The sequence below is a fragment of the Phascolarctos cinereus genome, unplaced genomic scaffold (genome assembly GCF_003287225.1).
Source record: "Phascolarctos cinereus isolate Bilbo 61053 unplaced genomic scaffold, phaCin_HiC Scaffold_9;HRSCAF=440, whole genome shotgun sequence".
NCBI classification, from domain to species: domain Eukaryota; kingdom Metazoa; phylum Chordata; class Mammalia; order Diprotodontia; family Phascolarctidae; genus Phascolarctos; species Phascolarctos cinereus.
The window spans coordinates 1,714,640-1,740,756 of NW_027556402.1; the positions used below are offsets into that span (position 1 = coordinate 1,714,640).

Consider the following 26,117-nt stretch of genomic DNA (forward strand, 5'->3'; position numbering starts at 1 on the left):
TCCTCCAGCTGGAATTTAAGACCTCCCATGATCTGGTTTGCTCCCACCTGCCTTTCTAGCCTCTTGTTTCATACTCATCTGCTCCACAAACCATGTATTCCAGATAAAAGGGACCACATACCCACCCAAATGCCACATTCCATCCCTTGCCTCCATGCATCCCCACAAGGCCTGCCCCTGCCTGGAATTCCCTCCCTTCTCATCTCTGGTTTATAATCCTGGTGGTTCCTTAGGGTTCAACCTCCAGGTGCCTCCTGGTACTTGAAGCCTCCTCTGATCCCATTAGTTAGCGCTAGATCCTGCCTCATTTGTCCTTTTAATCCACCAGATGGCAGAATCAGAAACAATGGATGGAAAGTACAAAAAGACAAATTGAGATTTGAGGTGATAAAAACAATCAAACCATTAGAAGTAGTGGAAATCAGAATGGACTGTGTAGGCACAGAGTTCACTGAAGGTATTCCGGCAAAGGCAAGAGAATTTCTTGGAGGGCATGTTGGAGAAGATCTTATGATCCAGACCCAAGCTGGACTAGATGGCCAATAGTCATAGCCTTTAGAGTTAGAAAAGACCTTTTTGTTTTACAAATGAGGGAAATGGCATCCAGAGAAGTTAAGTGATTTGTCCAAGGTCACATAGCTTGTTTGGTTCTGAGGTAGGACTGTGAACTCAGGTCTTCCTGACCCCAGCTCCAAAGCTCTATCCACTATGCCACTTCTGTCTCTTCCAATTTACAAGTTTTTTTTCTGAAATACCAATTAATTACTATGTTTTGGATTGTTTTATCCACTTTGTCACAGCCTCCATCTTATAAAAGCCGAGCATTTGAAGAACCACAGCTGAAGAAAACTTTTGTGGATTAAAATATACCTGAAAATTAAACTATTCTGACATTCTTTCATAAATTATTGGAAAGCCTGGTTGCATCATCAATTTTCCATCACTTAAAAAGTAATGACTTATTGAATTCCCCCTTAATGTGGTCCAGACAGTGAGGCATGGCTTTGGAGAGGGAAAAGGTTGCTTAGTGACTTTTCCAGTAATTGTTGCCAGACTTTTGACAGAAAAGATCATCCTCTGAAGAATGGATGACCCGGGCTCTGATGGCGGGAAATTAATTTGTCCAGATGCCAATTTCAATGTATATGTTACTACCCAGTACTTTGGATCACAGCCTCGATTCCACTAGAATTTCTTCCACTTGATGTCTTTTCTTTTTAAATATCTTTTGCCTTTCAGTATTTCCTCCTGACAGGGGAATGTTTCTTGTTGTAGGAAGATTATGCTATTGTCTACTTCATGGAAGAAGTTGTTCAGTGTCCCCTTAGCTGGGGACTCTTGTAATGATGTAATTGATAACATGTTGAATTCATTTCAATGCAACAAGCATTATGAAGTGGCCATTAGGAGGCAAGCACCATTCTAGGCTCTAAAGATACAAATACCCAAATGAAGCAATCCCTGCCCTCAAGGGGTTTACACCCTATTAGGAATGGAGAAATCATGGATATAGAGTTAAGTACAAATCATATAGAAAACAACAGCTAGATGGTGCAGTGGCTAGAGCACTAGGACTGGAGTGGAAAGACTTATTTTTCTGAGTTCAAATCTGGCCTCAAACACTTCCTAGCTGTGTGACCCTGGGCAAGTCACTTAACCCTGCTTGCCTCAATTTCCTCATCTATAAAATGAGCTGAAGAAGGAAATGGCAAACCATTCCAGTATCTTTGCCAAGAAAACCCCAAATGAGGTCACAAAGAGTCAGACACAACAAACAACATATACAGAACAGCTACCACTAAGACACAAGTCACTGGGGGGAGAGCGTGGATTTCAGCAGAGGTTCAACAGAAACAGTTTCAAAGGGTTTGAGGTAAGTCCAGGCTTACTCCTGTGAAGGCACAGAGAAAGAGCTGCCAAGTTCCAGTGGAGGAAGAGTGAGGTCAATCTGGCTGGAATACGGAGTGAAAAAAGAAGAATTAAGTGCACCAGACCTGGAAAGGCAGGCTAGAGCCAGGCTGGGGACGGCTCCCAAAGCCAAACAGAGGACTTCATGTTTGATCTTAGAAGCAAAAGGTAGTCAACTGGCATTTCTCCAACTGGTGAGTGGGTGAGTTAGGCATGGGAGCAGAGGGTGTGTGTAGATGGGGCAGAAGAGAAGGCTCAGAGCCCTGGGGTATACCCATGCACAGGAGGTTGGGCCTGACTTTTTCATAACCACCAAACAATATGCACAATGGGATCTTCTGTTCTTTACAAAGTGCCCAGTAGAGAGAGTGTTGGGCCTGGAGTCAGAAAGTGCTGAGTTCAAATCTTGCCTCAGACACTTACTAGCTGTGTGACTCTGGGCAAGTCAATTAGCCTCTGTTTGTCTCAGTTTCCTTCTCTGTAAAATGAAGCTAATAACAACACCTTCATCCCAGGGCTATTGTGAGCATCAAAGGAGGTAATATTCATAGATCATTTTGCAAACCATAAACAATTATATAGTTATCATTATTATTATTATTATCATTCAATGAGTTCCTAAGGCCAGAGTCAAACACAGGTGTCTTGGTTCCAAGTCCAGTATTGTGGATTCTCAGGTGACCCCTCCCGCCAATGAAATAAGTGAAGGTGGTCTTGAAATTCGGAGCCCTGGGTTTGGGTGCAAGCCCTAACATGCATCAGCCCAGTGATGCTCAGATGAGTCATTTCCCCTCTCAGAGACTCATCAGTTTCCTCATCTGTAAAATGGGATACTAACATTTATCCTACCCACCCCGGGGATGGCACCAGGAGGTACATCATATGAAGAATATCTAATGAGAACAGGAGCCTGAATGACCCTTTGGGTCTCTTCCACTTCCAAATCTATGGCCATGTGATCTCTGTTTCTGTAACTGCAACTGCATACTGACATATAAGAAGAGAAAAGGACTGGACCTGGTCAAAAGGCACGCATTGATATGGAGAGCTCCCAGCTCAGAAAACTCCCTTTACCAATATAGATTTGCACCCTCTCTGTAACCTCTGGTCTTAGATGTGCCTAGAGTGCTGAGTGGCTGGGAAACCTAGGAATGACTCAGGATCACATGGTCAATATGGACCCAAATTTCCTTGGCTTTGAGATACTCTCTCTCTATCCACTATGCTTCACTGCCTCTGACATCTAAGCAGGTAGTAAAAAACTAATGTCCCTTTTTTACAGATGAGGAAACTGAGGCTCAAGGTGACTAAGTGACTGGTCCAACATCACCCAGTTAACACTGGTGGTGGCAGGGTTCCAATCCAGGCTTCCTGCTTTTCTCTCAGTCCAACGTTCCTTCTATTTACACCACACTGCCTCTCTAAATAGAACATCGATATTCCTTCTGCAGAGCAAATACCTGCCTCCTTCTGGCCCACTCCAATAACTACTTTTCCCAGAAGAGATGAAAGAAGGTTGACTATGTCATCACTACCTGGATGGAAGTCCCACCCACTTGCATCTCTCAAAGCCTGTTGGATATTCACCACGGTGAAGGAGGAATAATACCCAAACACTTCTCGCTGTTGCCTGGAAAGGTTAAGGGCCCCTTTGGAAGTCTTCCACGCTTATGCCTGATGCTGTGGTAGCTTGTTCCAGGATGGAAAAGCTTCCAGACCCAGCAAAGGCCTGAGTTTCTACCCTCTCATGGCTAAGTGTCCAGCACCTCATCCTGCTAGGGCTGGCTGCCAGCTAGGAGCAGGAAACTCATGAAGCCTGTCTAGGAAGGCTTTGAATGGCTGTGCCCTATATCCCTCAAGGGCCCACTCACACCAACAAGATGATGGACTTTTGAAGTCTCATAGTATGCCCTTAAACAATGACAGCAGAAGTACCTTAGAAATCACGTGGCCCATGTTTTCAGAAGACAAAATCAAAGCTATCAATGGTCACATGAAAAAATGCCCTGAATTACTATTGCCTAGAGAAATGCAAATTAAAACAACTCTGAGGTACTACTTCACTGCTATCAGATTTATTAACATGAAACAAAAGGAAAATGGCAAATGCTGGATAGGACACAGGAAAATTGGGACATTAATGCACTGTTGGTGGTGGAGCTGTGAACTCGTCTAGCCATTCTGGAAAGCAGATTGGAACTATGTCCAATATGCTATAAAATTGTGCACACTCTTTGACTTGGCAATATCACTACTAGGTCTGTATCCCAAAAAGATCAAAGAAAAGGGAAACACACCTACTTGTACAAAAATATTTCTAACCCAGCAACAGCACTTCTAGGGCTGTATCCCAAAGAGATCATACAAATGGGAAAAGGACTCACATGTACAAAAATATTTACAGCAGCTTTTTTTGTGGTGGCAAAGAATTGGAAATTGAGAGGATGTGCATCCATTGGGGAATGGCTGAACAAGTTGTGGTATATGAATGTAATGGAATACTATCATGCTTTAAGAAATGATGAGCAGGCAGACTTCGGAAAAACCTGGAAAGACTTGTTTGGACTGATGCTGAGTGAAGTGAACAGAACCAGGAGAATGTTGTATACAGTAACAGACACTTTGTGCAATGACTAATATTGATAGACTTAGACCTTCTCAGCAATGCAAGGATCTAAGACATCTCCAAAGGCCTCATGAAGGAAAATGCTATCCATATCCAAAGAAAGAACTATGGAGTTTGAATACAGATCGAAGCATACTATTTGCTTTTTTTTCTTCTGTTGTGTTTTATTTCCTCTTTCTGGAGGTTCCTCCTATTGGTTCTAATTCTTACTTACAACATCAATAATGTGAAAATATGTTTAAGAAGAATGTATACGTATAGCCTATATCAGATTGGAGAGGGAGGTAGGGAGAGAGGGGGAGACAATTTAAAACTCAGATGCTTATGGAAGTGGCTGTTGATAAATCAAACTAAATTAATTTAAAAAATATATTTATAGCAGTTCTTTTTGCGGTGGAAAAGAATTGGAAATTGAGAGGATACCAATCTATCAGGGAATGATTAAACAAGCTATGGTGTATGATTGTGATGGAATACTGTTGTGCTATAAGAAATGGTGAGAAGGATGATTGCAGAAAAACAAGGGATGTGAACCAATGCAAAGTGAAATGAGCAGAACCAGGAGAACATTGTGCACAGTAACACCATATTATTGTAACATAATATTGTAACAACAATCAACTGTGAAAGATTTGGATGCTCTGATCAATACAATGATCTAAGATAATTCCAAAGGATCCATGACGAAAAACGCTATCCACCTCCAGAGAAAGAACTGATATACTCTGAGTGCAGATTTTTTTCACTTTATTTTTCTTTGGGGTTTTTTTTTATATCCTAAGTGTTTTCTTTTAAAACATGGCTGCTAGGGAAATATTTTTCTAATGATTTCACACATATAATCAATACCACATTGTTTGTCTTCTCAAAGGATGGAGGAGAGGTGGGAGGGAGAAAATTTGGAAATCAAAAAACTTATAAATGAATATTAAAAATTTTAAAATATATTTGGGAAATACTTAATGAAACAAAGAAATAAGTTTTTTAAAGAAAAATAAATCACCTGGCCCCAAACCCCCTTCCCTGCTTCTCTGGATTTACCTATCATGCCTCGTCTGTCTCCTTGCTCATCACTTGCAGGCCCCACCTCTCATTGGTGAGTTAACTCCTCCCAGAACCTGCATGTGAGGAAGGGCCCAGCCCTGCTATCTGTAATTCTCCAGATTGTGGGCACTGTTCCAACCACCCCACATTTTCAGCCTCCCTTTTCTGTGTTGTACTCCCCCATTAGAATGTAAGTTCTATATTGGACTAGATGCCCTCTGAGGTCCCTACTGGCTCTATCTCTATGATCATCTACGTGAGCTTAGGTGAATCACAATACCTCTGTGCCTCAGTTTCCTTTCTTGTAAAATATGTGGGGAGGCAGGGTTGAATAAGATAAATTCTGAGATCCCTTCTAGCCCTGAATCTATGACTTGTGACCTACAGAGCTGTCCATCACTTCAGCCCAGACTCCAGGACCATCCTTCTGATTGGGTTGCAACCATCTGTTGCTTTCCTCTCACTTCAGAGTGAAGGACATAACATCCATAATATCTTTGTTGCTGTTGTTTTAGCCCAAAGCTAGGTTTTACTTCCCTGACATTTCTGTTCCACAGAGGCAACCTTGTAGTGGGCTGTGGAAAGGTCTTTGTGAAAGCCAGCTCTTCCCCTGGTGGAAAGCAGGAACCTCCCTGGGGAGATCAGGCAGACAAGGAAATCTTAACGGATTTCACCCAATATGACTCAGCCGGACCTTGAAAATAGATGCCAGTTTCTGCAATACCATCTGGGGAAACTTAACGAAAGCCCCTATCTGGGCGCCATGAGAGTCTATAACAAAGGCCACTGTAGCAACTCACATTTAAGGAGATCACAGCCCTTGCCGGCAACAGCCTGGGAGGTTAGCGGCACAAGCATCTGCCAGAAGGAAAATGAGGCTGAGAGGGGACAGAGCTGGCTCAGGCTCCCAAGCCTCCAAATGTCTGAAGCATGACTTGAACCCATTTCTCCCAGGTCTGGTGGATGCAGTGTGACCCTATTCAGTCCCATGAGCTCTTAGTGTCATTTCCCATCTGTCAGATGGGTTTGATACTACCTTGACAGGCTGTGGGAGGTAAGTGCTTTTCCCACCTTCAAGTGCCCATCAGATTGTGAGTTCCTCCAGGGCAGGGACTGTCTTAGACCTTTCTTGGTATCCCTAGCACTTAACACAGGGCTTGGCACATAATAAATGTTAGATGACTGACTGATTTTATTAGAACATGAATTCATATTATTGTCACTGGTCATCTTTACATCTCATATTATACACATATCATTAATTCTACAAAGAAAGGAATAAATTGGTCCAATTTGTGACATTTCAGAGTTCTCTATGACCTTTGACAATGGGGGTCATGTGGGAGAATCAAGAAAGTATTGGACTTTAGGTCAAGAGAGGACTGGGTTTTAAATCTGGTCTCTGCCTTACTATCTATATAATCTTGCTTAAGTTCCTTAAGTACTTCAGTCTCCTTGTCTGTAAAATGAGGATAGTAATAGCTGGTATTAACATAGCACTTTAAGGTTTACAAAACACTTCCTAAATTTCACCTCCTTTTATCTTCACAACAACCCTGGGGGGTAGATACTACTATTATCCTTATTTTTTTAAGATGGTGAAACTGAGGCAGGCAGAGGTGAAGTGATCTCCCCAGGGTGACACAGGTAGTAAGCGTCTGAGGCTGGATTTGAACTCAGGTCCAACTCCAGATCTAGTGCTCTATCAATTGTGTCAAGTAGTAAGAGTGGTACTGGTAATAGTAGCAGCAGCAATAGTAGTCATCTCACATTCATAGCAATTGAAGGCTTGCAGACCAGCTCACATGGGCAAGCAGGAACTGCAGGGGGCTGAAATGCCCTTGCTGATTTCTTCCAGGACTTGAACAAACTGGAGACTGTGAAGCCCTTGGCTGCTGTTCCCAGTGACTTGGTGCTGAAAAGTGCTGGGGGGTGGGGGGTGAATGAAGCCATCCACCTGCTGACCACTGAGTAGGAATAGCTGACGATTTGGCAAAGCCTTTGAGGTCACGTCCCCAATTTCAGGGTTCTCTTCTCTTCTTCATTTCTTGATATGAATGAAGGGTGAGGGACTCTCTCCCTCCCCCAGGCCATCCCCACCTTGCTACATGGTGGCTGAAGCCCATGTTCTGGCTCAACAAGCCTGATCCCGGGTTTTAGAGTTGCCCCTGCTGTTCTGTCATGATCTTAAGCAAATAAACACCCCTCCTGAACTGGACACGCCCAAACTTGGAAATGACTTTTCAATGAGCCCAGAAAGTTTGAGTCCTTTGGTCAGAGTTGACTGAAGACAAAGAGGGGAGTCTCTAGTTACTACTCAGTTGTCCTTGGAGGAAATGACCACCAGGAAGATGATGATCCCAAGCCCGAACCCAGCTTGCCAAAAGACATTCACCATAAGGTGAACAGTTCAGAGCCGAAGTGAAATCTAACATGCCCATGCAGAAGTCTCCCAAACTTCTCCATATTCTGCTGAGGCAATAATGATCAGCCTCAGTGCTTCCCAAAGAAGCTCAGTGATAATAACAGTGATCAGAGTAGAAGCCTTTAGATATCAGTGTGAAATTTACAAAGTGCTTTAGATATATTATTTCATTTGATCCTCACAACAACTTTTATACATTTTATACATGAAAAAAACTAAGGATAAGAGAGGTTCAGTGATGTGCCCAGGACCATAGAACCGAGGCAGGATTCAAACCCAGTGATCTTGACTCTAAACCCGATAGTCTATCCACTGCGCCTTCAGTTCCTGGCAGAATGTAACTGTAGCACCTACTGCTACTTATTTGGTTTGAAATTGAGATTGTTTGTCAGAACGAGGGTTTTTCAAGGAAAACAAACTGCCGGTATCTAGTGCTTACATTGCTATAACAAGCTAACAAAATACATTTTGATGGAGCAAAGATCAAACAAAAATTATATTCATATTTTAATGGGCATTAAGCAGAAGAGCTGAAGAATAAATGAGAAAGTAGAACCCAAGCAGCTGCAGCACAGCAGCCTGCTAGTACAGTAGACAAGCACTGAGTTCAAGTTACACCTCTGACACTGCCTTTGTGACCTTGGATAAGTCATTTCAATCCTTGGCTGCATTAATTTATTTGTAAAATAAGGCAGTTGGACTAGAAGATGTTCTGTCCTAGAGATTTCCAAACTTCTGCCTTATCTGATGATAGTGATGATGCTGATAGTAATAATAGTAATAATAACTGGTATTTATCCAGCACTTTATGGTGCTATAAAATGCAAAGTATTTTACAAACATAGTACTTCATATGACTTATATAAACATTTTATCTTCACTAGCAGCAAGCATGGTTCTCGGTACACAGTTGTTGTTTAATAAGTGTCTATTGGATATTAATGAATAAACCAAGCCATGCCATTCAGGTGACTCTATGTCCTTGCAGCTTTGGGGAAGGGTGGAGGAGGCAGAGTAAGCTCTACCAGGTCTTGCCTGGCTTGACCCACTGGGGACAGGCTGGCATCAGCCTCGATGGAACTAGAGGCCCAGCCCAGCTCCATTTAGGGAGTTTCAGCATCCAAAGGGAGTCACCATAATGTGACTTTCTTACCAGCTCCTGTCACTTCACCTGCCCCGTGCTCCCACATGTCCAAATGGAGGACAAGGGCAGCCCAGTGCATTGGGAGGAGGTCTCTCCTCTTCCCAATTCTCTGCCCCAGCCCAGGGCAGAATCAGAGCCACATTACAAGAAAGAGGAAGATGACAGAGGCAGGTGCAGTGGTGGGGTACCATGGCGCAGGACCAGAACAACAGTATACATACTGAGCATGATGAAAGAGGAAGTAACAGCCACAACATCCCTCCTTGGTCCTGTGCACTCATCTTCTCTTCCTTCGAGCCCCACATCAGGTGCTCACATCCTCTTTGAAGCTGTCCTTATTGCTGTGAATGGAGGTGCTTCCCCTGTTACACCCTCTCTCTTCAGATTTCTTACAGTGCCTTGTCCCCACCAGTTTTTCATCCTTGTCACATTCTCCCTTCTCCCACACGTGTTTGTCCCTAGAGTCCCAACCCCTTACTCAACTGTAAGCTACCTGAGGGCAGTAGTGGTCTTGTTTTTCCCAAACATACATCACACTTCATATACAGAGTAATACTTTAACAAAAGTTGTTGGGTTGAATTGAATTAAATCTTATAGAAACTATCTCACAATATTCATCTTTTTTTATTATGAAATCCTGCACTGCACAACGGATTATAACTCCAGAGGAACAAAAATGAAAATGTCTCCTGCCCATTAATAGATGAGGGAGGCAAGTACAGATTAAACATACATTTTGGGACGTGGCCAAGGTGGGAAATTGTTTTGCTTGACTCTGCACATCTGCTTTACAAGGTTTTATTTTGTTCTTTTTCTCAGTTGTGGGCATTTGGGGGACAGGAAGAGGGACCCCTTACCATAGCATAGCATTGATAGAAATCTTATGGTAGAACTCCTCTCCCCCAGTCAAAAAAAAGGAGTAAGAAAAGAAGGTCGTTGAAGGATTTGGTAAAATATATAGAAAGAAATTCAGAAAGAAACAAACAGGACAGCTTTGAAAGTGACAAGAGGAATTTGTTACACATCTAAGCACACACATATATTTTCGGATGTGACCAATGTGGGAATTTATCCTATTTGACTATACTTATGTGCTATAAATATTTAATTTTTATTTTTTATTCCTGGAGGGACAGGGGAAGGAGAAAATTATGCTCGATATTTGAAAAAAAAATGTAGAGAAAGGAATCCAGCAATTTTCAGCAGAAGCCACAAAAATAGCCTTATCCTCTGTCCTAGTCTTTCTGTCATTGGGATCATATCCTTAGTATGTCACCAAAAAATCTGATGTTTTCAGATTTTTCCAGCAGCATTATTTGTAAGTGAACAAACTGGAACCCAGCCAGGTTGTGCTAGAGCCAATCAAAATTAGGCCCAAGAGAGCCCATTGTTAAATATCCTTTATTGGCATTTATGCCTCAGAAATCACTAACAGTTAGGGCTTGATTTATTTTGATTGTCCAGACAAGACCATGATGGAGAAAAGGTTAATAATGGAGATTAAGCCCAAACGCAGGTCAAACAAGAATTCATTCTTCCAGAGGGCCACTTGTCCCATTTACCAGAATGGCCCTGAACCTCTGGAAGTTAAGCAAACAAGCATTTACTGATCACTGACTGTGTGCCAGGCACTGGGCTAAACTCTGCTCTCAAGGAACAAGAATTCTATGAGTGGTGATAAGAAGTGTACCTACAATTATAGATAAAATAGATAAATTATATAAAAATTATATAAAAAGTGAATTACAAAGTAAAAAAAAAAGTAAATACAAAGTCACTTTGACAAGAGATATTAGAAGGTAGAGGATGTCTAGAAAGGAACAAAGTAGGAAACGTGGCTTCAACACCAGAAATGCGGAAGCCCTCAAAAAAATTATGGCCTATTAATGTGCTGAAATGCCATGATACAATTAAGATGGACAACTGTGAGCAATATATAAAAATATGCATGCAAAAACATTTATTAAATATTACAAAGTAAAAACAAGATAGGGTCAAAAGGATAGAGCACAAGTGTGACTCTGTAAGATGAAAAGTCAATGGGAATGGATGGACAAACAGGTGGTAAAAGCTATGACATTAGATGCCCTGGATTCTCTCTCACACACACACACACACACACACACACACACACACACACACACACACACAAATTATCCTTATTTTACAAATGAGGAAACTGAGGCAGACAGAAGTTAAGTGACTTGCCCAGGGTCACCCAGTTGGTCAGTGTCTGAGGCCAGATTTGAATTCAAGTCTTTCTGATTTCAGGCCCCTCACTCTGTCCACAGCACCAGTTTCCCCTCCCCCCATTTACAGTTTTATTTCTAGAAAAGAAAACAGCTGTATTGGTGGAATCTACACAGGGAATTATTCATAATAGTGATATTTAGTTTTAAGCAAAGATTTTGAAAATAGGAAACTGCTTTAATTTTACAGCAAAGGAAACACACACATGAAGACAAATGTAGACAGAGTTTAATACTCCAAGGGATAATTCATTCTTGATACAAAATCCCAGGAATTGCTGGGCTGGAGAACCAGAGCTGTTTAATCTGACTATCTGGGTCATTAAAATACAAATGGTTCAAAGCCATTTTGCCAGGAATTCATTGGGCAGGATCTTAGGCCAATATTTTAAATATAAGTATTTACATATTTAAAATTATTTTTAAGTTAAATTAATTATTTAAAATGAAATAGTTAAACACAAGTAGTTCAAAGAAATTAAACTGGTTTTACTGATGTTTAAAATACAAAGTTTTGAAAGCAGCTAAGTGCCCCACTAGATACAGTATCCACACCGGAATCAGGAAGACCTGAGTTCAAATCCCACCTGAGACACTTACCAGCTGTATCTATGGTAAGTCACTTAAACTGTCTGCCTCAGTTTCCTCATTTGCAAAATGGAGTAATAATAGCCCCTATGTCCTAGGATTGTTGTGAGGATTAAAATGAGGCAATATTTGTAAAGCTATTATTAGATGACTAAGTTAATAATAAATCATTGTTAAGTCTCAAAAAAAGCCAGTTGCATGTGAGAGATTATTGGTTTCTCATTTAATCTTCTTTTCTGCTTTACATATGAAAATATTCTTTTTGTGTATTTAGTTCAGAATTTTGAGAAATAACTTATTTTTACTTAAAAACAGAAAAGGATTTCCACACTGTAACCAAGAACCATCTAGAGCCCCTTTGTGTGCACAGTCTACAAAGGCTCTCAGTGTGGGTACAAGCCATCGTCACTAACCAAGGTCGTTCTTCAGGATGCTAACATCACTTAGAAAATCTTTTCCATTAAGAATGAACTCATTTTACTTACAGATGCCATTCATTAGAACCTTCTCCATTAGAAGTGACATTTCAGACAGGCAGCTGCTATGCTAACATCCGACTTCTCCAGAAAGGTCACTAGCTCAAATGGCATTTCCCTGTCCAACTGATGGCATCTCTGAGTAAATAAAATCCTCCTGATGGAGCAGGTCATTAAACTAAGAATCTAATTATCCTACTTGGAAAACTTTACACAGAATACAACTGCCCCTTGGAAACTGAAGATAAAAAATTAGGTGTCACCTGGAATCTTTCAGGAAATGTGACCTCACATCACCATTGGAGGGTTTCAGAAGCAAGATTTTTCATGGCAATAGACTGGCCAATACTGTGCATTCAATTTCACCCCATGGAATTTGTTGTAATATCCATTTTTAAAAAAGCCAAGAAAATAGAGCAATTGGCTTTAATTTCCATTTAAAATTATTTTAAAGCTCTTTCCCAATATTACTCCAATTAGAAAAGTTAAAAAATTAAATTAAATTCACTGGGCTAAAAGAGAACTGGAAAGATTGCTTCAGCCCTGGTTAAAGATGATACCACACTGAAATCATTCCAGAATAACTAGGATCCACAAAATATTTAAAGGCTTCCAGGGAACCCTCAAGAGCCCTTAATTTAAGGTTCAACACTCCTTAAACAGTTTAACTTAGCCAGCTCTCAATGAGGACATTTTTGAGCTGAATTCTGTATTCCAGTGGATAGAGTACCTGGACTGAAGTCAAGGAGGTTCACCTTCCTGATTTTAAATCTGACCTCAGACACTTACTAGCTGTGTGGTCTTTGGCAAGTCACCTCACCCTGTTTGCCTCAGTTTCCTCATCTGTTAAATGAGCTGGAGAAGGAAATGGTAAACTACCATTCAGTATCTTTGCCAAAAAAAAACCCAAAAGGGATCACAAAGAGTCAGATGCAACTGAACAACAACAAAACCTTTAAAATTAACTGTTAAGTGGCCTGCAAGGGTCTCATTCCATTTCAATATTGACCTCAAGTGAAGCACAAAACAGATCTCTAGTTCCCATGCAATAATAATACTTAGAATCATTGAATTTGGTCATTCCATGTCACATTTAAAACCTGGAGCCTCTTCTCCAAGTCCTCATTTCCACATGAGACACAGATTATCATGTGTTTCTATTTATGGTTAATAATAAGCCAGAGAAGTTAGATCAATTGAAAAATGCCTATTAGCAAGTCCCTCATTGAGTGGGACCTGCACAAGCAGTGCTTTGCAAGCATCAAACTGCTATGAAAAGTCTACCTAGCTCTAGATGAATTTTTATTGTTAATACTAGAATGATATTTATATATGTAAAGTTATATGATATTTAGATATATTGCTCATTTAATAATCTCTTTATTATTTTAAAAATACATTAAAAGGTATAACCTTACAGACCTAAAGTTAACGTGTATCTGAAAAGAATAGTGAAGTCAGATGGAAACTCCAGTGCTCCCTGAAATCCTTTAGCTTCAGCACGAGGCTCAGTAAGAACATAACTGACTTCCTTCAAGTCCCAGCTAAAATCCCATCTCCTATGAGATGACTTTCCCCACCCCACTTAGTCTTCGTGCCTTTCTTCTGTTGATTACCTCTAGTTTACCCTGTCTACATCTTGTTTGTCCATAATTGTTTGCACGTTGTCTCAAGATCTCCCCGAAGAACTTTGGAATTGATTGGGAGACGTGGGAGACACTGGCAAAGGATCTCCCAGTACTTCATACAGAACCAAAGGAGGCAATGTGCTCAATGGGCAAAGCAGAATTGCTGTAGCTCAGAATAAATATAAGACATACAAATATAAAGAAGTCTCCACTCCAAATGTACAGTGGACTATCTACACCAGACCTGTGGTAGAGCCTTCCAAGCTCATATTGGTCTGAACAGCCACAGTTAATATACTATACCTTGACCCCAACGCAGTGATGTCATATTGATTCTCTTCAAGCACCAAGGACAGCAACCAACCAGCCAGCGTCTTGTCTCTCCTGTTAAACTGTGCGTTTCTTGAGGTAAGGAACCATGTTTTGCCTTTCTCTGTATTCCCAGTGCTTAGGACAGTGCCTGGCATAGAGTAGGCATTTAATAAATGCTAGACTGGAAGGGATGGGAAGGAGTCTATTTTTTTCTGATTTTCCTTGGCCCTCCTACTAAACTCCCTAGCCAGATATCTGCCTCACTCATTGTAAAAGAGAAGAATCATTGCATATATGCATTCAGCTTTAGAAGTCACTGCATTCTCCTCTGCTGTTACATTGCGTTTCAGAAAGCAATCTCCATCTTGCATTCAAGGCTTAGGGCCCTAGCATTTCTTCACTGACCACACCACAAAGCCCTCTGTTTTTGTTATAAACAATAGTAAATCTAATTCCACTGTTATAAATAAGCAACATCTTCCAACTTAGTTCAGGGACCCTGGAAGATGCAGCCTAAAAATGGATATGCTCCAGATTTTTCTTAGTTTGAGTAAAAAGAATAATGACCTGAAACATTCACTGACCTCTTTCTCTTTGGTTTTCTGGGGTTGTTTTGCATTTTTGTTTCTTTTTCTTTTTCTTTTTTTTTTGTCTGATACCCAACATGCCTAGTTTAGCAGAACTAGAGAGAACAGTCTAATATGTCCCAGAATGTGGGAATTATGTCAGTTAAACTCTGGGTGATTTATAGTGAGAAAGCAAGCAAACAAAAATTACTTTCTCTGTGGCTGAGCCATAACTCTCTCTCTTTCAAATATCCAAATGGTTCTGTATTTTTCCATCTACGATGTTCTTAATTTGATAAAGGGGAAGGTAAGAAGCATGTCTAGAACCCTCCTAAAAGCTTTGTTCGCACAGTAATTTACAATTTTCAATCATAACTGAAAGGCAGCTAAACCTATTATGGAGATAAATCTGATGCAAATATTATTTCTAGTTGCCCTGCTTCCCATTGATGCATAGTTTACAAAGGCTGTTTTGGTGACATTGAGACTGTGTTGACATAAGAGGAAATTAATCAAGGCCCCCAAAGCCAAAGAATTAAGGTTTTGGCTGGTCTTTCCATGAGCCTCCTAAGCAAACCAATGGACAAGCCCACTGGTTTAGACACCAGTTCATTTCATCCTCCATGTTTGCATTCCCTCCTGGTGCTCAGCAGTATTTCATTAATTTAAGGGGTTAAGGAATGGTGCTCAATCCAGAAGTATCTCATATTCAACTTTGGGGTATTTCCAGTATCTTATCAAATATTTCTACCCAATATATAAATAATAAAGCATCTGTTAGTGGATTTCCTATGGTGGTCTAGTGGATGAGAAGCCCTGGATACCTGGGTACCAGGTCATCTCTAGGGGGGCCATTAATTGGAGAGGAGGAAAGTTGGGGGTATGCAGGGTGGGAGGAGCTCACCTCGCACCTATAGGACAGCTCCAAATTTTACCTCATTATTCTTGCTCACTAGGTTGCTGGGCTCTGTTGACTGTAAATGCCCTATAGCAAAGCCTCAGTCCAAGGGCCCTAAGTAGGACAATGCCTACCAAGGGGATGAGAAAGGAAGGCTTCCTTCACACAGTAGGTGAGATCACAATGGAGCTTTAAAAGATGAGTAGAAAATTCTATAGGATAAGAGTGGGGAGGGGGCAGAGCCCCTTGTTAATAGTCATCACTGGGCTGTCCTCTAGTCTGTTTTAAAGGTATTGTCTACATTAAGACCCCTGGAGGCTGGAGGCAGGCTCCTCTGAGAAAGCGTTGCAAGCAGTGACCACCGCCAGGGGTAGCCAGAACCACAGCGAGAAGGGAGATCAAACTTGGATGACTGACACACGTACAGAGAGGCAGTGGCAGGTTGTGTATAGTCTCAGACCTGAGTTGGGGAAGATCTGATCATGAAAAATAACAAAAATGATAATCATGAGTAGCCTTTGTAAAGTATTTAAAGTTTTGCAAAGTGTTTGACCCAGAAGACTGTCTTTAAATTTAACCGCTTATTGGGGTCCAGCTCTCCATGACCCCACTTGGTCCAATCTTGGCAAAGATACTGCAGTGGTTTGCCATTTCTTTCAACCAGCTCATTGAACAGGTCTGGAAGCTGAGGCAAACAGGGTTAAGTAACTTGCCCAGGGTCACACAGCTAGGAAGTATCTGAGGTCAGACTTGAACTCAGGAAAATAAACCTTTCTGACTTCCAGCCTGGCCATTCTATCCACTATACCACCTAACTGGGTAGCTTTAGCCTTCAGAAAGAAAATTTACCTCTGTGAGACTCAGTTTCTTCTTTTGTCAAGTCATACGATGCGAATTGGCAGAAATGATGTATGCCAAGCACATTCCAAGCTGAGGAGTACTGTTGATACATCCATTGTTATTATGAACCAGCAATGACAGAAACATGGAGATGCCTGCCAGAAGAGGGATGCTTGCTGGGGAGTGGGGGGCAGGGAGGGCGGGGTTCATAAAAGGAATGGGGGATGGAATCAAGGGTATAGGTGAGAGACAAATGACAAAGTAGCAAGGATTCTCAGGGAGGCAGCAGGAGGAGGACATGGGGAATTTTAGGTTGTGTAAAAACAAAAACTGTCAACCAAATGTGCTTTTTAAAAAGAAGAAAGAAACCATCCATATTAGGGCTTTTCCTGTGAGGCAGGAGAGAGAGAGGATGGTCTTGGCTGGTGGTGGAGAGATGTGGAGGATGGGAGCTAGCGAAGCTCCCATGGAAGGGGGGGAGGGGGCTCACTGTGCCACAAAGTCTGTCTCAGCTTCTCTTCATCTTCAGCTCAGCAGCTGCCGCCTCTCTCCTCCCCTCCCCACCTTCCAGCTGCATCATCAGACCAGCTGAGGCTTGGCTCCTGGAAAGTGACCTGCTCCCTTAGGCTTCCCCCACCACCACCATCCCAGGGACTTTCCAACCAAATGATCCTCCTTGGCCACCATTCCCCTACATATTCGAGCCTTTAGTAAGTGCCTGCTGACTTGATGTCCTGCAGCCCTCCAAACTGCTTCCTCACCTAAGAATGCAGCCGTTCTGCCATACTCCTGTTTCTGGCAAGTCAGCCTTAGTCAGCCAAAGGTGAGGAAAATGCCAGTTTGGTCTGATGCATCCAAAGGCCAGTGCCAGTTGAATGAAGAGAGAACAGAGGTGACAGACTGGCACAGGAAGGCTTCAGTCTCCTTGGTGAGGAAGGTGGAAATGCCTGGAGGGCTTTGTGCCCGGGCTCTGAACAAATCCAAGTTTAATTAGTCCCCACATCTCTGGGACCTCAGCCCTGCTTGGAGTTTCTGCCTGAGTCCTACCACAAGTTTTTGGGAAGGTAGGAGGGATCTGCTGAAATAAGGTTCCAAAAGCCAGAACCAGCGAAGACCTCAGGCTACCAGCCCTGACCACCCATTCTGCTGTCTAGTGGAGAGGGAAGAAAATCGGTTGTTGATGTTGGCCACACACACACTCTGGGTACAGGACCTTCTCTTTTCTCATTTCAGGAGCCCCTCAGGGAGTAGCCCCAAACCCAGCTACCTCCAACCTTTGTGCTTCCTTCTACCAAACATCTATGGAGCTTTGCCAGTAGATCAAAATGGATGTCTTCACTTGCTAAGGCTCCAGGAGACCCCTGAGAGGGCAGAGGGCACAGGCTGAAAGGGAAATCTCTCTTCCCAAGGGGGAGCCCAAGGAACTTGCAGCTCACCCCCTCCACCTCCACCACCTCCATTTCCTGTGACTTTGGTGACCTTGGTCCATAGCCATCCCCATAATCCCTACCTGACAGCAATGACTCAGCCCCCACCAAGCTCCATCCTCTCCCCTTCTGTCCTCCTCCTTTCTGCTCTCCTCCCTCATTACCTTCTAGAGGCATTCCCAAGTGCATTCCTAAGGCACTTCCCTTTACCCTGGAGGTGTTTTCCTCTTGGCTCAGCTGGGATCTTTTTTCAGCCATCACTGACTTCCTCACTAACATCTCTATGTGGCCCTTCTTAAATACTTGATAATAATAATGATGATGATGATGATGATGATGATGATGATGATGATGATGTAATTAGTACAGGTGAGATATAGCTGCACATAGACTTTAAAGGTTGCTGCACCTTTTTAGACACACCATTGCTGGAATTTATGATGCCCATCTTACAGGTGAGGAAACAGGTGGAGGGCCTATGTGCCTGGCCTCAGCCATTCATTAAGTGGGACCATCACTCTCTTCGGAGGGCAGGACTCCCCCCCTGGGTCATTCCAAAGGCCCAGGGAGGCTCCTCATGGGCAGCAGATTGCATCTGAGCTGGGTGCTGTTCCTGCCACTGAAAGCCCGGCAGGGTCCAGCCTCCCTACTCTGGGCTGCCAGCTTCCACTGCCACTGAAACTGTCTGAAGCTCAGCCATTCTCCCTGGAGGGGTTTCTTATTCTGGGCAGTCAGCTCAGAGGGTTGCTCGGTCCCTTTTCCTTCAGGGCTGCCTTTCTAGGATGGTGCATCCTCTGATGATACTCCCCTGTCTTCCTTCCCCACTGGCAGACAGCCATCCTCCTGGACAGTCTCTGGGCCACTTTCCTCAGCTCTCCCAGAAGTCATCTAGGATTCTTCTTGGGATGAAGTCCCAGCCTCTACCAGAGAACTGCAGGGGAAGACAAGGCCTGGGCCTGCTCCTAAGAAGGCCTGGTGCAGGACTAGAGGTGGCCAGTGAAGGTGGGAGGCTCAGAGGAGGGGGAGGGGAGAACAAGGAAGGTTTGCGCTGTCCAGGGACTGTGTGGAGAGAGAAGACTTCCTAAGAGTGGCTGGAAAATGAAGGCCTGCCCTGGCCTGCAGTCCCCTGCCCCACACAGACAGCACTGAGCTAGCCCACAGGATGGAGGCTAGTAAAGGGGGTAGCTCTGGCTTTGGGTCTTCCCCAGGGTCCAAGGTGTCTGAGGTGAGCTCTAGGTGTGAGCCCAGGAGGCAGAGAGCCTAGGAACTCCCTAGAGCCTGACAAATAGTTCAGTGGGTAGAGCCCCAGACTTTCAACCTGAGGGTCTAGGATTCTAGTCCCTTCTCCGACCACTGGTGGGGCCTGGAGGGGAAGCAGCAGGTTGGACCCAGTGGAATGGGTCTTGGAAGGAAATTTCTGTCATAGGCTGCAGAAGCTGGAGCAACCTTTCTGTCTAAGCACCACACCCCCACCCCTCCAAACGGAGAGACAGAGACAGAAACAGAGAGAAGAGGCAGAGAGAGGAAGGAGACACAGAGACAGAGAGTGGAGGGAGGGAGAGAGAGAGAGCACTTTCAGAGTGTCTGGCGCAGCCCTATTGGGCTGCCTAGCTAGTGGCGCCTAAGACATGACCTTGACCTTCGGGGAAGGGGGCGTGCACCATTCTTTTCTGATACTTGCTTTCTCCCTAGCCTGGTAGCTTGGACAGGGCGCGTGACCAGGTTAGGAAAGTTCCGAGCGCCCAGGGGGTGGGGTGGAGGCTAGGAGAGTGGAGGGGAGGAGACTGGGGGAGGGTCGGAAATCTCGCTCCCTCCGGTCTGTTCTATTCTTTCTAAGTAGCCCCTCCCAGAAAACTTATCTGGGCCGAGCTGAGTGCGATGTCCGGAGAAAACCTTCCCAGAGCTCTGCCAGTCTGGGGGAGGCAGCAGTCTGGTGGGAGGAGAGAACCCCAGCCCAGAAAAATGGAGGACCCCGCCGCCCTCCTCCCCACTCCCCCCCAGCCTCTCGGGCACCCGCTGGGCTCCGTAGGTGCCTTAACTTCTCCCTGCCTTAGCCTCCTCAGCTGTCCCATCGGGGCAAAACAACGGCTCCAGGGCCCCCAGTCCAGCTCAGCGTGCTCCCGAGGCCCCCAGTGACACTTCCCGGGAGCTTGCAGGGGACCCTGGGCTCTGAGAGGCTCTGCCAGACCTTCCACCCCACCCCGGCGGATCTCCTTCCTTCCTGCCCCCAGGAGAAGCCAAGCCCCAGGCTGGCTAGAGAATGAACAGAAAAAGACTGACTGGTATGGGGGACGCGCCTGCCATTGAGGGGTGAAGGGATGTCCTGGGAGAAAGGTGGAAGACATTATTATCACTTAGAAAAGTCTACCGTTTTGTCTCAGCAGTCTGGGCAAGCAGGTCAGCAAGGGGACCAACTTTGGATAGAGAGCTAGGAAGCCGCAGAACAAAAGCTCGAAGGCAGGGAACACAACCACGAAGGGATTCGAACCCTCAATCTTCTGATCCGAAGTCAGACGTCTTATCCATTAGGCCACGTGGTCGCCGCGGAGTTGCTTTTGCCTTGGCCCCCAGCAGAAGAGGTGGAATTCTGGCTGCTACTGGAAAGAAAATATTCTAGCTCTTTCAGCTCAGGAATGAGTTTCCTAGGCCACCCTGGGGGCCCCCCCGCAGTCCCTGGTCTCGGAGCCTCGGGGATACACGACAAGTCAAACCATCCCTGCCCTCACACAGCTTCCCTTCTACTGGGACCCATCGGGAAATGGGCTCACACAAATCAAGTCTGCCCCGTGGAGGAGCCAACAAAAACCCCCTAGGCCATCTGGGACCTCAGCGCGGCTTTCCAGGAACCTAAGGATGCCCAGGGGGCAAAGGGAAGGACTGCCTTCTGGCCGTGGGGGCAGCCCAGCCCGAGGCATGGAGGCAGGCCATTCACATAGGAATGCCCGTGTGAGAGAGCTGCATACGGGCCAGTGGGGCAGGCAGCAGAGGCAGGAGTGACGCTCTCCCCACTCCAATCCAGCCTCAGATCACCTCGCAAAGTGACCTCCCTAAAACTCAGCTCTGAGCCTATCACTCTCCCCAACCCCTCCATGGCTATTATCTCCAGAATCAAATAGAAAGTCCCGTTTGCCATTCAAAACCCTTCATAACCGCTCGCCGCCCCCATACCTACCCCCCACCCACGTTCCCGGGATTCAGCGACCCAGCTCTTCGCGCTGTTCCTCAGACCACTGCACCCCCACAGGCCTGATGCCTGGTAGCAAAGTTGGGGGAAGGGGGAGTGCCCATAACCCAGAGTCTAATGGTTCTAAACAACCATGTAGCAGGAGTTAGGGTTCGGAACCACATTGGCCAAGTCAGGGACAAGGAAGGAAGTAAACCACGGGCAGGAGGCTGGACCTGAGCAGAAGAGGGGTCCGATTGCCTGGCCTAGAACCCTTCCCTAGTGCTTGGGGAGACCAGGGGCACTCATTCATGGTCTTCGGATCCAGTGTCTGAAGCCTGGCCCGTTAGTCCTCAGGTCTCTGTGGTAGCTGCCTCACTTGGCAAATGGAAGGCCAGCCATTTGAACAGGTGTGAGAACAAGCCCTAAGTGTGAGCAAGTGTGAATAAAGCCGTAAGTGGCCGCTATGCCTGGAGCTCAGAGAACGAAGGGGCTGTGGATTGGGGGGGGAAGGGAGGCAGGATAAGCCCAGTTCCTGCCCTCCACTAGCTTCCATTCCTCTGGTTTACAACTCCACCCACCAAGAAAGCCAGCCCTAGGGGCATGGAAGGGCTCCACATTCTAGGGAGCCTATCATTCTCCCCAATCCCTCCATGGCTCCCTATTATCTCCAGAATCAAATAGAAAGTCCCTTCTAGGGAGCAGTCTAGCCTGTTCCAGGCCACCCTCAGCTGAGCTTTCAAAGAAGCTAGGCATGCCGAGAGTGGAGTCAACTGCGTCTCAGACCTCCTCGAAGGCATCGAAGCTGGAATTGGAGGGTTTATTTCAAGGAGCAGCAAATAGCCTGGCATGACTGGCATCCAGATGGCAGAAGGGTGAGGCCCTTCCAGGCCAGCCTCAGCTGTCAAAATGAGTTTTCCAAAAAGCAGAGGTTTGGCCAGGTCATGCTTGTACTCAATCAAGTTCAGTGGCTCCCTATTGCCTCCAGGATCGCCTACGATCCTCCTTGGCTTTGAAGCCCTTCATTCTGCCTTCCCACTCTTCCTCCACCTGAATCCCTCCACTCACTCTAGGACAGGCTGACACAAACTTCTTTGCTGTTCTTTGCACAAGACACTCCATAGCCAGAATACTTTGTCCACCTGCAGCCTCAGAGTGGACACTGGGTGTGTGCTGGGCACAGAACCCAAAGGGCAGTGGGTGAAAACACCTTCCGATGCCTTGGGGATTTGGGAAACTTGTGGGGGCAGGCAGCCCACTACACTAGAGTCAGTGACAAGGGTGAGGGGTAAGAGGTCAGAAATGACAGGAAATGGATGTTGGCCAAGAGTGGCCCAATGGGTAGAATGCTGAACTTGGGGTGTAGTGTGAGCTATTCTTCTGTGTTACCTTGGGCAAGTCACCAGATTCCCCTTGCACCTCAGCAGCTCATCTCAGAATTGTTGGGCTTGGATCATATGAACCTTTCTAGGGACTGCAAAGCAAAGTCCCAATGGGTGTGTGCCATGCTCATAGCCCAAGAGGGGGGCTACCTATTCTGGGAGCCTTGCTGCCGTACTCTCACCCCTGCCAGAGAACAAGGGCCCTTGGTAGGAAGAGTCTGGCAGAAATGTCTGGAGTGAAGTAGGGGGACGTGTCATGCGTTAGGAAAAAAACACTCATAAAATGAAGAAAAGGAGTGACTTAGAGGATGTGCACATTCAGTGATTATTTATTCAGGGCCTGCTCTCCATCCAGTTTCCCAAGCAATCCCCTGCACAGGCTCAGCCCTCCTGCCTCACTAAGGAAAACGAGCCCAGCTGCTCCCATAACCCCACAAACAAGACGAAGGTAGCCCAAAGTTCCCAGCTCCCACTGAGGCTATCAGGACCATAATTCTAAGTGGCTTCAGAACTGAAACTAAAGGAAGAGCCAGGAGGGCTCTCTGACGTCCTCTGTTCACATCCATCCAACCCACCAAGGCCTTCCCCAGTCTCCTGGGCACAGAGCTGCTGCCTGCTGGCCTGGCCAGAGCCAAGCTTGGAGTAGCCACACTCAGGCCCTGTTCTCTTCGAACTTACCCTCTGGCAGTAAGGGGGGATCCCACATGGTCAATCACTTACCTGCCATATCTGATCACCTGAGTGCAATGGAAGGAACATTGGAATTGAGGGAGCAGAACACTGGTCTTCTAGCCCTGGTTCTGACTCTGGCCAAACCCCTTAGCCCTTTTAGCCTTAATATTCTCATCCATGAAATGGATTGAAAAGCCTAAGAGCAGGTATCCATGCGCGGAGGCTTGTCTTTGGGGATGGCCATGTGAGTCAGGAAAGACAAGACCCTCCAAAAAGAGGCTCAGAGGCCTCTGGTTAGCAGATAAGTAGTGAAAGAAGGCTTTTGAGAAGCTTGAATAGCTCAGTTGGTAGAGCATCAGACTTTTAATCTGAGGGTCCAGGGTTCAAGTCCCTGTTCAAGCAATTCTCTATTTTTACTTGTGGGGAGATTTGGGATTGAAATGATGCTGACTGAGAAGTCTGTTTTGAAACAAACCATTCCTCTGGGGCCAGCCTCACCCTTGGTAATAGGAGGCCATGCTGAGAGAGAGAGAGGAGACACAGAGAGACAAAGAGGAGAGAGACACAGAGACAGAAAAAGAGACAAAGACAGAGAGAGACACTGAGACAAAGAGGAGACACAGAGACAAAAAGGAGAAAGACAAAGAGACAGAAAGAGAGAGGAGAAACAGAGAGAAGGCCCTCAACATCTGGAGGTTGACTTGAATATATTCCCCCAACAGCCCAATGACTGTCCCCTCTCAGGAATGTGGTAGGAGATGGGCTCTGGGGAATGTTCCTAGTAAACCACTGAGTCCCAGGTGAGGATGATCAAAGCTCATGGACTAGAGGCCCAGCAGATTCCAGCCCAGAGAGGCCAGTGACTTACCCAAGGTCACCCATCTGGGATCCCAATGCCCAGTCCCACATTCTGTTTCTTGTAGACCACCTCTTGGTCTCTGACAAGTGTTTCTCTGGGTTTTTCTGCCAACATGGCTCCTTCTGTTTGATCATTCTAACAGTGTGCCAACAAAGTTCCATCTCTCCCAACCTCTCACAGCCTATTAGCCCTGAAGAACTGGACATCTCCTAACTGCCTTGAATTCAACATGTCCAAAACTAAACTCATTCTCCTTCCCCCAAGCCCTCGACCCCCACCTTCCCTGCTGCTATTGAGGGCTCCTCCAGCCTCCCAGTCCTTCAGGTTCCCAACCTAGGAGTCAGCCTGGATTCCCCACCAGCTCTCACCTCACCTCCCATTTCCAAGCTGTTGCCAAGGCCTGTTGATTTCACCTCAGCAGCATCTGGACTCCACCCCCTCCTCTCCTCTGACACTGCCTCCACCCTGGGGCAGGCCCTCAACACCTCCCACCTGGATTATTGCAATAGCTGCTGGGGGCTCCACCTGCCTCAGGCCTCTCCCCTCTCCAGTCCAGCCTCCATTCTGCCACGAAAGTGATTTTCCTAAGGACCAGATTCGACAATATTGCCCCTCCTACTCAGTCAACTCCACTAGCTCCCTGTGGCCTCCAGAGTCCTCTGTTTGCCCCCCACCACCTCCCAGTCTCCTTATGCCTCACTCCCCAACACATTCTGTTCCATCCAGGAAAACCGGCTCCTGGCTGTTCCTCAGACAAGACCCTCTATCTCTGAGCTGGGGGCATCTTCTCGGGCTGTCCTCCAGGCCCGGAAGGCTCATTCTCCCTCCTCTCTGCTTCTTGGCTTCCCTCAAGTTCCGGGTGAAATCTTACCTATGGGAAGCTTTCCCCAGCCCCTCTTCATTCCAGGACTTGTCTCTGTTCATTATTGCCTGTCTACCCTGATGTAGCTCCTTTGCCGTCTCACCACTAGATTGTGAGCTCCTCCAGGTCAGGGCCTGGCTTTTTGCTTATTGGTTTTTGTTTAGTTTTTGCCTTTCTTTGTATCTACCCCCAGTGCTTAGCATAGCGCCTGGCATCTGGTAGGCACTTAATAAATGTTTAGTGACCAACAGAGAGGGAGGTTTGGATCCCTCTAAGAAGTAAGAAGAGGGGCAGCTAAGTGGTGAGGTGGAGAGAGCATGGACCTTGGAGTCAGGGGGACCTGAGTTCAAATCCAGCCTCAGACACATGAGATGTTACCCTGGGCAAGTCACTTAACCCCAATTGCCTGGGGTGGGGGTGGGGGGAGGGGGTCAGGGAAGAAAGTAAGAAGACTGGAAAAGCAGGAGGAAGTCAGGTTGTGAAGGGCTCCAAAAGCCCAACAGAGGATTTTCTGTTGGATCCTGGAGGTGATAGGGAGTTGAGTAGGGGAGTGAATGACCAGGTCAGACTGGGTTTGCGGAGGCTAACTGGCAGTTGAAGAAAGATGGATAGGAATGAGGCAGGGTTCTCTTGCCCTGTCAAGGCCAGCCCAAAGGGATGATTTGTTGGCATTCCAACTACCACCTCTAGGCCTTTGCATAGGTAATCACTTTCACTTTCACCATTCCTAGGCACTTTGGCTGCCTAGCAGAGTTCCCAGATGGCTCAGAAGACTTTTCCTGGCCCCCGCCTATAGTGGCTTTGTATGAAGTTGTTCTGTGGTTCCAGTAGAATGTCATCTGAGGCAGAGCAGGGACTGGGATTTTTCCACAATCTGTCACTAAGAAAGGTGATTCCCCACCCCCATCTCCCCATAGCAGGCAAAATGGATTATCCTCTATTTTGTCCGTTAAAAGGGCACAGAGCTGGGTGGTCTAATGGTGAAAGGAGCTGCCTCGAGAATGGAAGTGTGTGGGTTCAGTTTCCTCCGTGGTCTTTTTCTCTAAA

At 45.6% G+C, this 26,117-nt stretch overlaps 2 non-coding genes across 2 annotated transcripts; one reads left to right on the top strand and one right to left on the bottom strand.

Annotated features, from left to right (window-relative positions):
* Positions 1-20,599: 20,599 nt before the first annotated feature.
* TRNAR-UCG (transfer RNA arginine (anticodon UCG)) lies at positions 20,600-20,672 on the bottom strand. The gene has a single exon. It is a non-coding gene; the product is annotated as a tRNA-Arg (tRNA).
* Positions 20,673-23,678: 3,006 nt separating this feature from the next.
* TRNAK-UUU (transfer RNA lysine (anticodon UUU)) lies at positions 23,679-23,751 on the top strand. The gene has a single exon. It is a non-coding gene; the product is annotated as a tRNA-Lys (tRNA).
* The last annotated feature ends 2,366 nt before the right edge of the window (positions 23,752-26,117 follow it).